Here is a 9,939-nt window from a genome sequence, read left to right as displayed (position 1 = left end):
CTCACCCACTGCGGGACCCGATTTCAGTTCCAGCTACTCTTCCACCGGCAACCTCCCCCTCCGGTTTGGGAGTATTCGCCTCGGAAGCTAGCGGCTTTCCAAAAGGTGAACCGGCTACAGCAGGTTCCCAGTTGGGCGTGGGTCATTAATTTGTCAGACTCACGGCCGGGTGAGGCTATCATAATTCCTTTTTCAGGATAAAAAGCGAAAAATGGGATAATATAATTTGACCCACGTGACACGCACTTGACGAGCAAAGTCCGGGAAACGCTTGGCGCATAAGTGGGACCACAGCTTTAAAGCAGCGACAGCAGCGCATGCCACGTCTCCCAGCTCCAAAAGTAGTTACTGATCTCTACAAATCTCTTATATCACCCCCGGGTCATCGTATCAGTATAAGCTTCCCACCAGGCTACGTGACGCACCACCCAATTCTTAAATAACATATTTTATCATTTATATTATACCTTTCATTTCTTTTATTTTTTTTGTTATTTGATCCTACGGTATATTTAGTTTGTTTTAATTTGAATATCAGAAGAATGAAGATATAAATTTTTTCAAATAAATTTTTTATCCATCAATATTTTGTTTATGTTTTAATAAGATATATTGATATTTTAAATGTATTGTTTTTCATTTTGATACATAATATGGTTTAAAATGTTTTCAACTACAACGACGCATAAGCAACTCTTATAAAAATAATGTATAATTAAACCATACAACAGTGTCATATATGGTGGAGTGGGGAAAAAATAATTATGGCTTGTACTAAAAATGATTGTTGATAATTGAGTCTAGGACATGTGGCATCATGTAAGTGGCTCAACTCTCAAGTTTATTGGGATTTAGATAAGCATGCAATGGTACTTTAAGTCTTGAGTGGGTGGTACCAAGCCCTCAAAGGCTTCCAAGAATAATCATGCCTAATTATTTGGAGTAGTCCAAAGGCCAACATAGAGTTATATTTGATTAATATTATTGTTTTTTATCACAAGATAATCAATATGGTTATTTAAATCATCAAACCATGTACTAATGTAGCTTATATTAAACGTATATTGGTGCTTGTGAAGGTCGCAATTGGGTTGGGTTTACTTCTCCGTGATACCCATGGAATTATTCTCGCGACGGGTTCAATTTTCCTCCCAACTGATTTGCCTCTCACTTTGTTGAAATTAGTGTCTTTCTAGAAAGTCTTCGTTTAGCTTGTGCTCTTAATTGTGGCTATCTTCATGTTAACTCTGATTGTCTGGTTGCAATTCACCTCATTTGCGGAGAGACTTCAACCCTAGGTGACGAGATTAATTAGTTACATGATATCATAGTCTTTTGTCATGCTCCTTCAACTCGATTTCTTTCAATAATTTTTACAGAGAATGTAACCGGTCAGCTGATGCCTTTGTCAAATTTGACTATGAGTAAGAATAACTTTTTGAGATTCTAATTTTCCAATTTGGATTCTGTTGGAGGTGATACCATCTTCCTTCAATACGTAGCCAAGTGGCATTTTCACCTCAAAGTCCTCTTTCCCTACAAAAAAGAAAAAGAAAAAAAGAACTACTGTAACTTAACTAGTACCAAACTACAATAGGAGAAATCTTGATTTAAAATTTATTTAAGATACAAATTTATGATCTGAATTTATAGTCTAAAAGGCCAGGTTTAATTCAGTTGGATGGTAAGATATAAAAAAAATCTTAATAGGTGGCCGAAAATAAAATAAATCCGTAAATTTAATAAATATTTATCATAAATGGAATAGGCCGCGAAGAAAGAGATATGGGCCGTGCCGGATATTGGGCTAGGCCCACCATGAATTAATGGCTATTATACTTTTGCAAGGCCTGGATGTCCATGCCTATGTTTTTGGCAGTTTATACTTTGATACTGAGGAAATTTCTTTTTCTTCTTAAAAAGAAAAGAAAAAAAAAAGGAAGAAAAAGCACCTTAATTTGAATGTGGAAATAAAGGAAGAAAGTTGGAGAGACCAAATAAAGAAATCTCGAGTCAAAACAAGGATGAAGAGTCTATTTAAGTCTATTTATTTACAACTACTACATTTTCGTCATTCACTAATAGAGTTTCTTTTTTTTTAAATTTAACAACATATGACGATTTGTACATGAATATTCCATCTTTTTTAATTGAGGATATATGCTTTTTTAATAAGCTATGCTTAAATTGGCTGTTAATAGACTTGTTATGGTATGTAATAAACTCTATTAAGAATATAAATAAAATATTCAATCTAAAAGGCACGTATCTCCGTCTAGAAGGTCATAACTTCGAATCTTCAATTCACTCCTATATTTTGTACTAAAAGAAGAATATGAATAAAATAGTAAATACACCCTAACATATCCACTTAACTTGTGAATCTAGTTAGTAATTTTAACATATTATTAGAGAAAGAAGTAGTTTATTTGAGTTATTGTAACATCATTTCTTCCATTAGTTTAATTTTTTAGTTTCAATAGTAATTTAACCATTGTCCCAAATACGGTAGGAAAAAAAAAACAGTTGGATTGAAAAATAATAAATTAAAGGTTAAAATTATCACAGGTTGACCTAAGAATGGTACTTAATAGATCATTGGCCTTTAAAAAATATTGAACGGGTCTCTAGCCTATTCTAGAATATTTAAAATTCATGAAGATGTATTTAATAGGTCACTGAACTATAAAAAAGTGTCTAACTAGTCTCTAACCTATTTTACATTATTTAAAATTCACAAACTTGTATCTAATAAGTCCGTGAACTATAAAAAAGGGTCGAAGAGTTCTCTAACCTATTTTTTACATTATTTAAAATTTATTGACTTATTAGACACAAAATAAAAAGTTAATGAGCTTATTCAATACAAAATTTAAAGTTAATCCAAGATTTAGACACTGATCTTGTAATTTAACGTGAATGAAGCGTATTAAAATGAGAGCAAGAAAGTGGGATGTAAGAAAAAATGAATTTAGATGGTCAAAAGGAAAAGGAAGGGAAAGCAAATTGCAAATTGAATTTGGGGGTGCAAGGGAATCCAATTGATTATTGATCCATTCATCCATCAGAATCAAAAGGTTTGGGGAGCAAAGAGTTGGCCTCTCCCATATTGCTTTGCTTTCTGCAAAGCCTCCAAGCAAAGTTTAGACAAAAAGCTGGCACAGATTTTTCTACATTACCCAAAAGCTGCCACTCATGTTTCTAAACACCCTTCACTTCATTCACACCTTTTTTCTCTCTCTCTCTCAAATCATTCTAAGAATTATTCGATTGGTCGAGTTATCTAACATTATCATTTTATTAAGAATGGAAGTGTAATTCAATCAGGTTGTATCAATATTTATGGAGTCGGGTCTCAAAACCAATTGACGTTTAGAGGTTTAATGTTCTTAAGATCGTAGTTCTTTTGACTCATCTATCTCGACCAAATCCTATTTTTGGATCGGATACTCGTTTCAGCTTTTGGACTCTGACACCGTATCGATATTCATTGGATCCCATCACAAAACTAATTGGTTAGAGAAAGAGTAGTTCATCTATATTATAAACCTTTATCAGGTTCTTATTTTTTAAATGTGGGATCTTTAACCATGTATTAATTTTACATTTGAGTTTTGATAATTAAGGGATGATCTGGATATTTCTTTTCCATTTTTTAATAGTGCCGGAGACTGGACTTTGAGAAATTTTTTTAATAATGTTTTTAGTTTTAAAACTTATTTTGACAAGTGTTTTTTATTTTTTTTCACCTTATTTACTATTCTACCTTAATATGTTTAAATCAAGTTATACTTTAAAAATACATAAAGATTGGTTATATGTGAAAAATGTAATGTAGAAAATATAAAAAAGCAAATGAAAAAAAAAAAAACTATTTAGTATAGTTTTTATTGTAGTTATTTTGACTCGTAAAAGGAAAAGAAGAGCTTAGATTTCTTTATTTGAAAAATAACCCTTTGGAACAACCTCGGATTCCTCAAAAGTTCCGATATGATTTTATGTTTTATAAACTGATTAGATTGGTTAATAAGACTATTTTGAAACATGCATAAAGTTCTTGCTTCATCACAAAATTTCATCCTAGAAAAAACAAAAAAACCATTTATTCACTTGATAAGATTCCCTTGTTACAAGATAGGTTTGTTTGGGCTAGAAATTATATGATTTTTATTTTATTTTTGTTTTTAATTTAAAATTAGGTAAATCTTCATATAAATTGTTTTCAATCTTAATTATTAATTATTCATAAATTGTTTTTACATATCTTTTAGTTTTATTCATGTATACGTGTGATAAACAATTTTTTAAAGCAGAATTTTAGGTGACGAAACAAGATAAGGTTTTTGTTAAATAGTTATGGAAAATATACTTGTCAATTATTGAAATATTTTTTAATATAAAGTTTAAAATCCACTGAACGATAATTTTTAAGTCTAAAACACCGAAACAAAAAGAAGAAAATTCAAATGAAAAATAAATTTAAACCCTTACCACATTTAATATTGCAAGACAAACGCCAAAATTAAATCACTAATTTTCTATATTTCCCCTTTAACCTTATTATAGAGGCTATAATATATAAATGATATTCCGAGTTCTTCCATTATCCACTTAGTTTTATAATTAAACTAGGTTATTTGTTAGATATATATTTAAAGTTAATATAGTATGAAATAAGATGTTCATAAATAATATAATAACCAAATAAAATTAATTCTATTAAAATAAAACAAAAATATATTAAAAATATGAAAAATGTATTAAGCTACCAACTATTTATAAACCATAGGTGTTGGCTTTTGGAAATGATGGTATGATTAAAGAAAGAGTTGGGATGGCCGGCTTGGATTAATTCGACTCTCTAATCTAATTATAATGTCTCCATTAATATTAATCAACTATTGCAAGAACATCCATAGTTTCAACTAAAACTCATAATTTGTTCAACTTATTGGTTAATTATTGTTTAATCTATATATCTTATCCTTATTTTAATTATTTTGTATCATATAATATATATTTATTTCAATAGACTTTGGTAGGTTAAATAAAAACATTTCCCAATGCAATCACATGTGCATATATTCTTAGGAGGTTTGAGAAATAAAATAACTTTGGGATATAATTGGTTTTTAGTAATGATTCATTTGTTAATTAATTAACAATAATATTTTTGTATGGTTAATTTCCATAGGTCCCTATAGCAAGCTGGACATTTGTCTTTCCTATAAAAATATTTGTATATATCACTCACATGCTTCATTAACTCATTTCAAAATTTTATCCTGTTTGACTTATTTTTGTAGGTATTAGATAAATAAAATGTCGAATACTTTATAAAGTAAACAAAAAGACACGTATGTTAGAAGTAAGGAAAGATCACAAATTTGTATTTATATTTTTTCTTTTTTGCCAACCTGATCCTGAGTTCGAATTTCCCAATTCCTACGTATTAAAAAAAGCAACTACCACAGGACTTGTTTTAATTAGTTTTTGTTATCCTTTTTTGGCATTTATTTTTAATTTTTTTTTCAATGTAGAGATGTTGCCGTGAAAAGAATAGAATGTGCTCTGTTTCGATTTTAGGGGTGAAGTGTCTCTTTTCTTCTCGATGAAAATGAATATGATAACGTGCAAATCCAGCCCTACCCAAATGATAATTGGTATCAAAAGAAAAGCATAAAAGAGTGGAAATAAAAGAAAGGGTATATGTTATTATTTTTGTTTAATGAAAAAGGAGAAAACACATCATTTTAAAGAGCTCTTATTATTCATCATAAAACCAAAACTGTCCTTTTCCCCACATTTTAAAATTCCCTAAAGCTCCAACAGATTTGATATATTCAAAGCCAATCTCTCACTCTCTCTATTCTAATATGTTTTGAGATTCTAAAAGATTGTGCCAAAAACACATGTGGGGCTTCCATAATTTCACCAATTTTCTTTTTTTTTTTCTTTTCTTTTGGGAATAAATATGGAAAAAGGGAAATTTGAAAAGAGAAAAAAAAAATGATGAGATTCCATTTGGTAACATTATTTTAGAGACAGTGATTCGGAAGCCGCACGAGTTTGATTCATTGGATTCTCTTACATTGTTTGGAATTTGGATGAGGTTTTGTTTCAACTTCAGACAAAGTGAATATGTAAATAATAATAACTCTTTCCATTTTTAATTTTTATTTTTTATCTTTTGTCTTTTTTTAAACGTCCCCTTATTCATTATTCCCTTTTAATCACTACTATAATACTTTCAATTATTAATCTGCGTTCATCATTCTCTCGTTATTTATTTTAAGTTACTAATTAATCATATTGGTTTGCTTTAACATGTGGTTTGAATTACTTTATTAAACAAATATTTGCTTTTTATTTTCTCAATATATATGTGTGTTTTTTATTCCTCAATTTATGGTCAACAATTTTCAACGTATGTAGTTTAGGAAATTTTAACAAGTATAATTTAACTTACAATTATTTAGGAAAATTTTGAGGTCAATTTTTAGTGTTTTTTGGCTGGTAAACTTTATATACTAAAAAAACCTTTTCATTTGGATGATTATACTTGTGGATAAAATGATATATTTTGCACAAAATAATACAAAATGCCACTCTATATTAATTACTAATTTCTTGGTAAATTTTTATAGTATAATCATAAATAAGTTTTATCCGTTTTATTCTCTCTACTTCTAAAATATCTATTTCAATCTAGGTTTTTTATTTTTTTTTATTTCTAAAATTTTTAAATATATATTTTAGATCCAAGACTTTTTTAAAAAAATTATTCTTATGTTTTGATTTTGATAAACGGATAACATGCCTTCAAAAAATATGTATTAATATGTTGATTCTAACGTGTACTTGACCACGTAAATCTACTTGAGACGAGTATTAAATATATAAATGTATTAAATAATAATAGACTAAAATATAAATACGGATAAATTTGAGTGTTTACTAGTAAATAGGTATATCCTACCCTTTTTTTTTTTTTTTGACGGAAGGTATATGCTACCTACTAGATCTATACCACTTACAACTAAGAAAAAATAATTTATCACAATTTTAATCGGAGCGAGTAGAAAAAAACTTTGTTGTCTTATAGCCAAATTTTTCTAAATTTGAAAAGAAAAATCTACTGTTAATATGAGTTTAACTCGTTTGTCAACCTGAGTTTAGCTCAACGGACTTATAATTGACATATATTTAATTAAGAGGAGAGGTCATAACTTCGAATCCAAAAAAAAAAATGTAAAACTTAAAAAAAAAAAAGGGAAGGCCACGTGTAAAATGTCAAAATTCAGAAAGTGTTGTCACTCTCTACAAGTGGAGAATGTATGGAGGAAAGGGAAACAGAGTCCTGCTCTTTGCGCAGTCTTCTGCCACATCCTAACACGACGCCGTTTTCTCCTCACCTCGGAAGGTGCACCGTAACTACCATGAACCCTCCTCCACTCCACCATCCCTCTTCATCTTCTTCCTCCCGCCACCGTTTCTTCTAGCCCTAGGCCAAAATTAGCTTTACAAACAGAGAACCATTAAAATGGCAGTAGCCCACCATCACTCCCATTGAATACACTTCAAAAATCAAAAAAACAAACAGAAAAAAGTGACCCATTGATTGAAATTATCGCAAGGGGAAAGTAGTGGCACATGGACAAATTAAATTAACCCTACACAGTTCAAATTCAAAAAGAAGAAAAAAAATCATGATAATATTACAGAGCAAACCTAATTTGAAAAGGGAAAAAAAACTGCATTTCCAAGCTCAAATTCTCACACACAGTGAAATGACTGGAAAAAGAAGAAAAAACCCCAAACTTATTGAAACTAATATCTAATAAAAAAAGAAAAAGAAAAGAAAAGAGAAGAAAAATCAGAACTTGGTATTTGATGATTGATATCTCTGTAAATTTTTGTATGAACACACGAGCTTAAATTGGGTTTAGCTTTCAGACTGGAATGTCCGGCAGCGCGAAGAAGAAGAAGAGCTCTAATTCCGGAGGGGCAAAAAAGGCAATTGGCGATCGCCGGAAAGAGCAATCGGAAACGGGTCTTTGCTTCTTCGGCGCCGGCGGGCATGTTACAATCTCCGGAATTCTGAATCTCTCTGCTCTCGGCGTGCTGCAGCCGCCGTCGATGTCGTCGTTGGAACACTGAACGACGTCGTTTTCTGTCGCTGGGGCTGGAAGTTTCTGTTGCTGCTGCTTCTTCGTCTTCTTCATTTTCTTCAGCTTCAAGCTCTGGGAGTTTCCTCTGGTTCTTGCCGCCATTCTTCCTCCAGAAGGAGCCATTTTTTGAATTTGTTCTCAAAAGGGTCGATTGAGGCACTGGAATTTGACTCCAAAAAGAAGAGCAAAAGCCAAATGGAAGAGAACAAAAACAAGGGTCGCAAACAAATTGAACTTTTTTTTTTTTTTGTGGGTTCTGTCAATGGGATTTGTTCTAAAAGAAGAAGGGTTTCAGAGAATTTTGAAAGATACCCATTAAAGAGAAGGATTGAGAATTTGAGGGAGGAGTTTCAAAAACCCACAAAACCCTAGAGAGAGAAACAGGAGAGAGAAAGGGTCAGCCGCGTTCGTTTTCGTTTTGCCCATCTCGAGCTGGTTATAAGTAGACATAATTAGGGCAGGCTGCCCGCTGCCCGAGGCAATTATCAGAAGAGAGGGAGAGGGAGTTCAAATTTTTAGGCACTCTTGGGATTAGTATTACTGCTTATTTGATTGATTAGTTCAACTTTGAGCAGGGGGCTGCCCGCTGCCCGTGGGGGAATCAACAGGGGTGATTAAATAAATTAAATATATAATACATTTTTATATTTATTCTTTTTGCGAAAATAAAAGAAAAATCAAATGGTAGTAAGAAAAAAAGAAATTAAAATGTTGTACTTTATTGTGCTTTTTACGAAGCTAATAGTGTTTGTGATTTTTTTTCGGATAATTATGAATTTTATTGATATGTGGTGCTGGTGCTATCGGAATTGATTATTGTACTAATTAGTTTTTTTTTATGAAGATTCCTTTATTTATTTGATACAAATCTATTCAGAAAAACAGAAAATGAAAACGAATTATGTACCTTTAATGTTTGACATAATTATAGAAACTTCTCATAATCACCTTTGCCAAAAAAAATATCTACATTTATATATTATATCATGATCAAATTATATATTATGTAGGCTCTTAAACAAGAGCCGACCATCCATTGCTTTTCGAATAAAATATTTATTTGGATAACAAGAGTTGCTATTGAAAGTGAAACTAAAAAATTGAAAGAACCAATCAATATATGTAAGTTTGATTTTCTTTTATAAAATTTATGAATCAAGAATATTCTAGTCTACTTATATGTTGGTTCCATTTAATTTTAGTTGGGTTAGCCACTTTAATTGTTTAATTAAGTTGATTTTGATGTTGATTAAAGAAAAAAAAAAGTGCTTCAAAACCATAGTTTAGCGGGAGATAGATTAGTGAGACAAAATGACAATATACTCCCGACATGTTTAACTAAAACCAAATTTCATAATCTAAGAAAGTTAGATAAAAATTTGGAATTTCAACATGAACCTCATTAATTTTGTTCTTAATACAAATGCATAAAACAATATTTTAAACTTACTTTGAAGGTTTTGTTTCTCACAATACTTCCTGCATTCTCATGGGGTTGATTATAGTTATAATTAAATAGCTTAAAATGGAATTATGCTTCCCACCATATAATATGTACGACAAATAACCAAACTATTATAATTATAAAACATAATATTGATTAAAAAAGAGGAGCTATTCTTTTCATACGACAATTATAAACTTTATATTAATCCACGTTCCCATGTCCTTTTCCTTTTCCAACTTTATCCAAAGAAAATCTGTCTAGGTTTCAGTTTTAAAAAACATATCGATTGTTACCTACAGATACAATTGCCCATCTTTCTCT

The sequence above is a fragment of the Momordica charantia genome (assembly GCF_013281855.1).
Source record: "Momordica charantia cultivar OHB3-1 chromosome 2 unlocalized genomic scaffold, Mcharantia_2.0 BLBB01000002.1, whole genome shotgun sequence".
NCBI classification, from domain to species: Eukaryota; Viridiplantae; Streptophyta; class Magnoliopsida; order Cucurbitales; family Cucurbitaceae; genus Momordica; species Momordica charantia.
Note: the sequence above shows the minus strand (reverse complement) of the source record.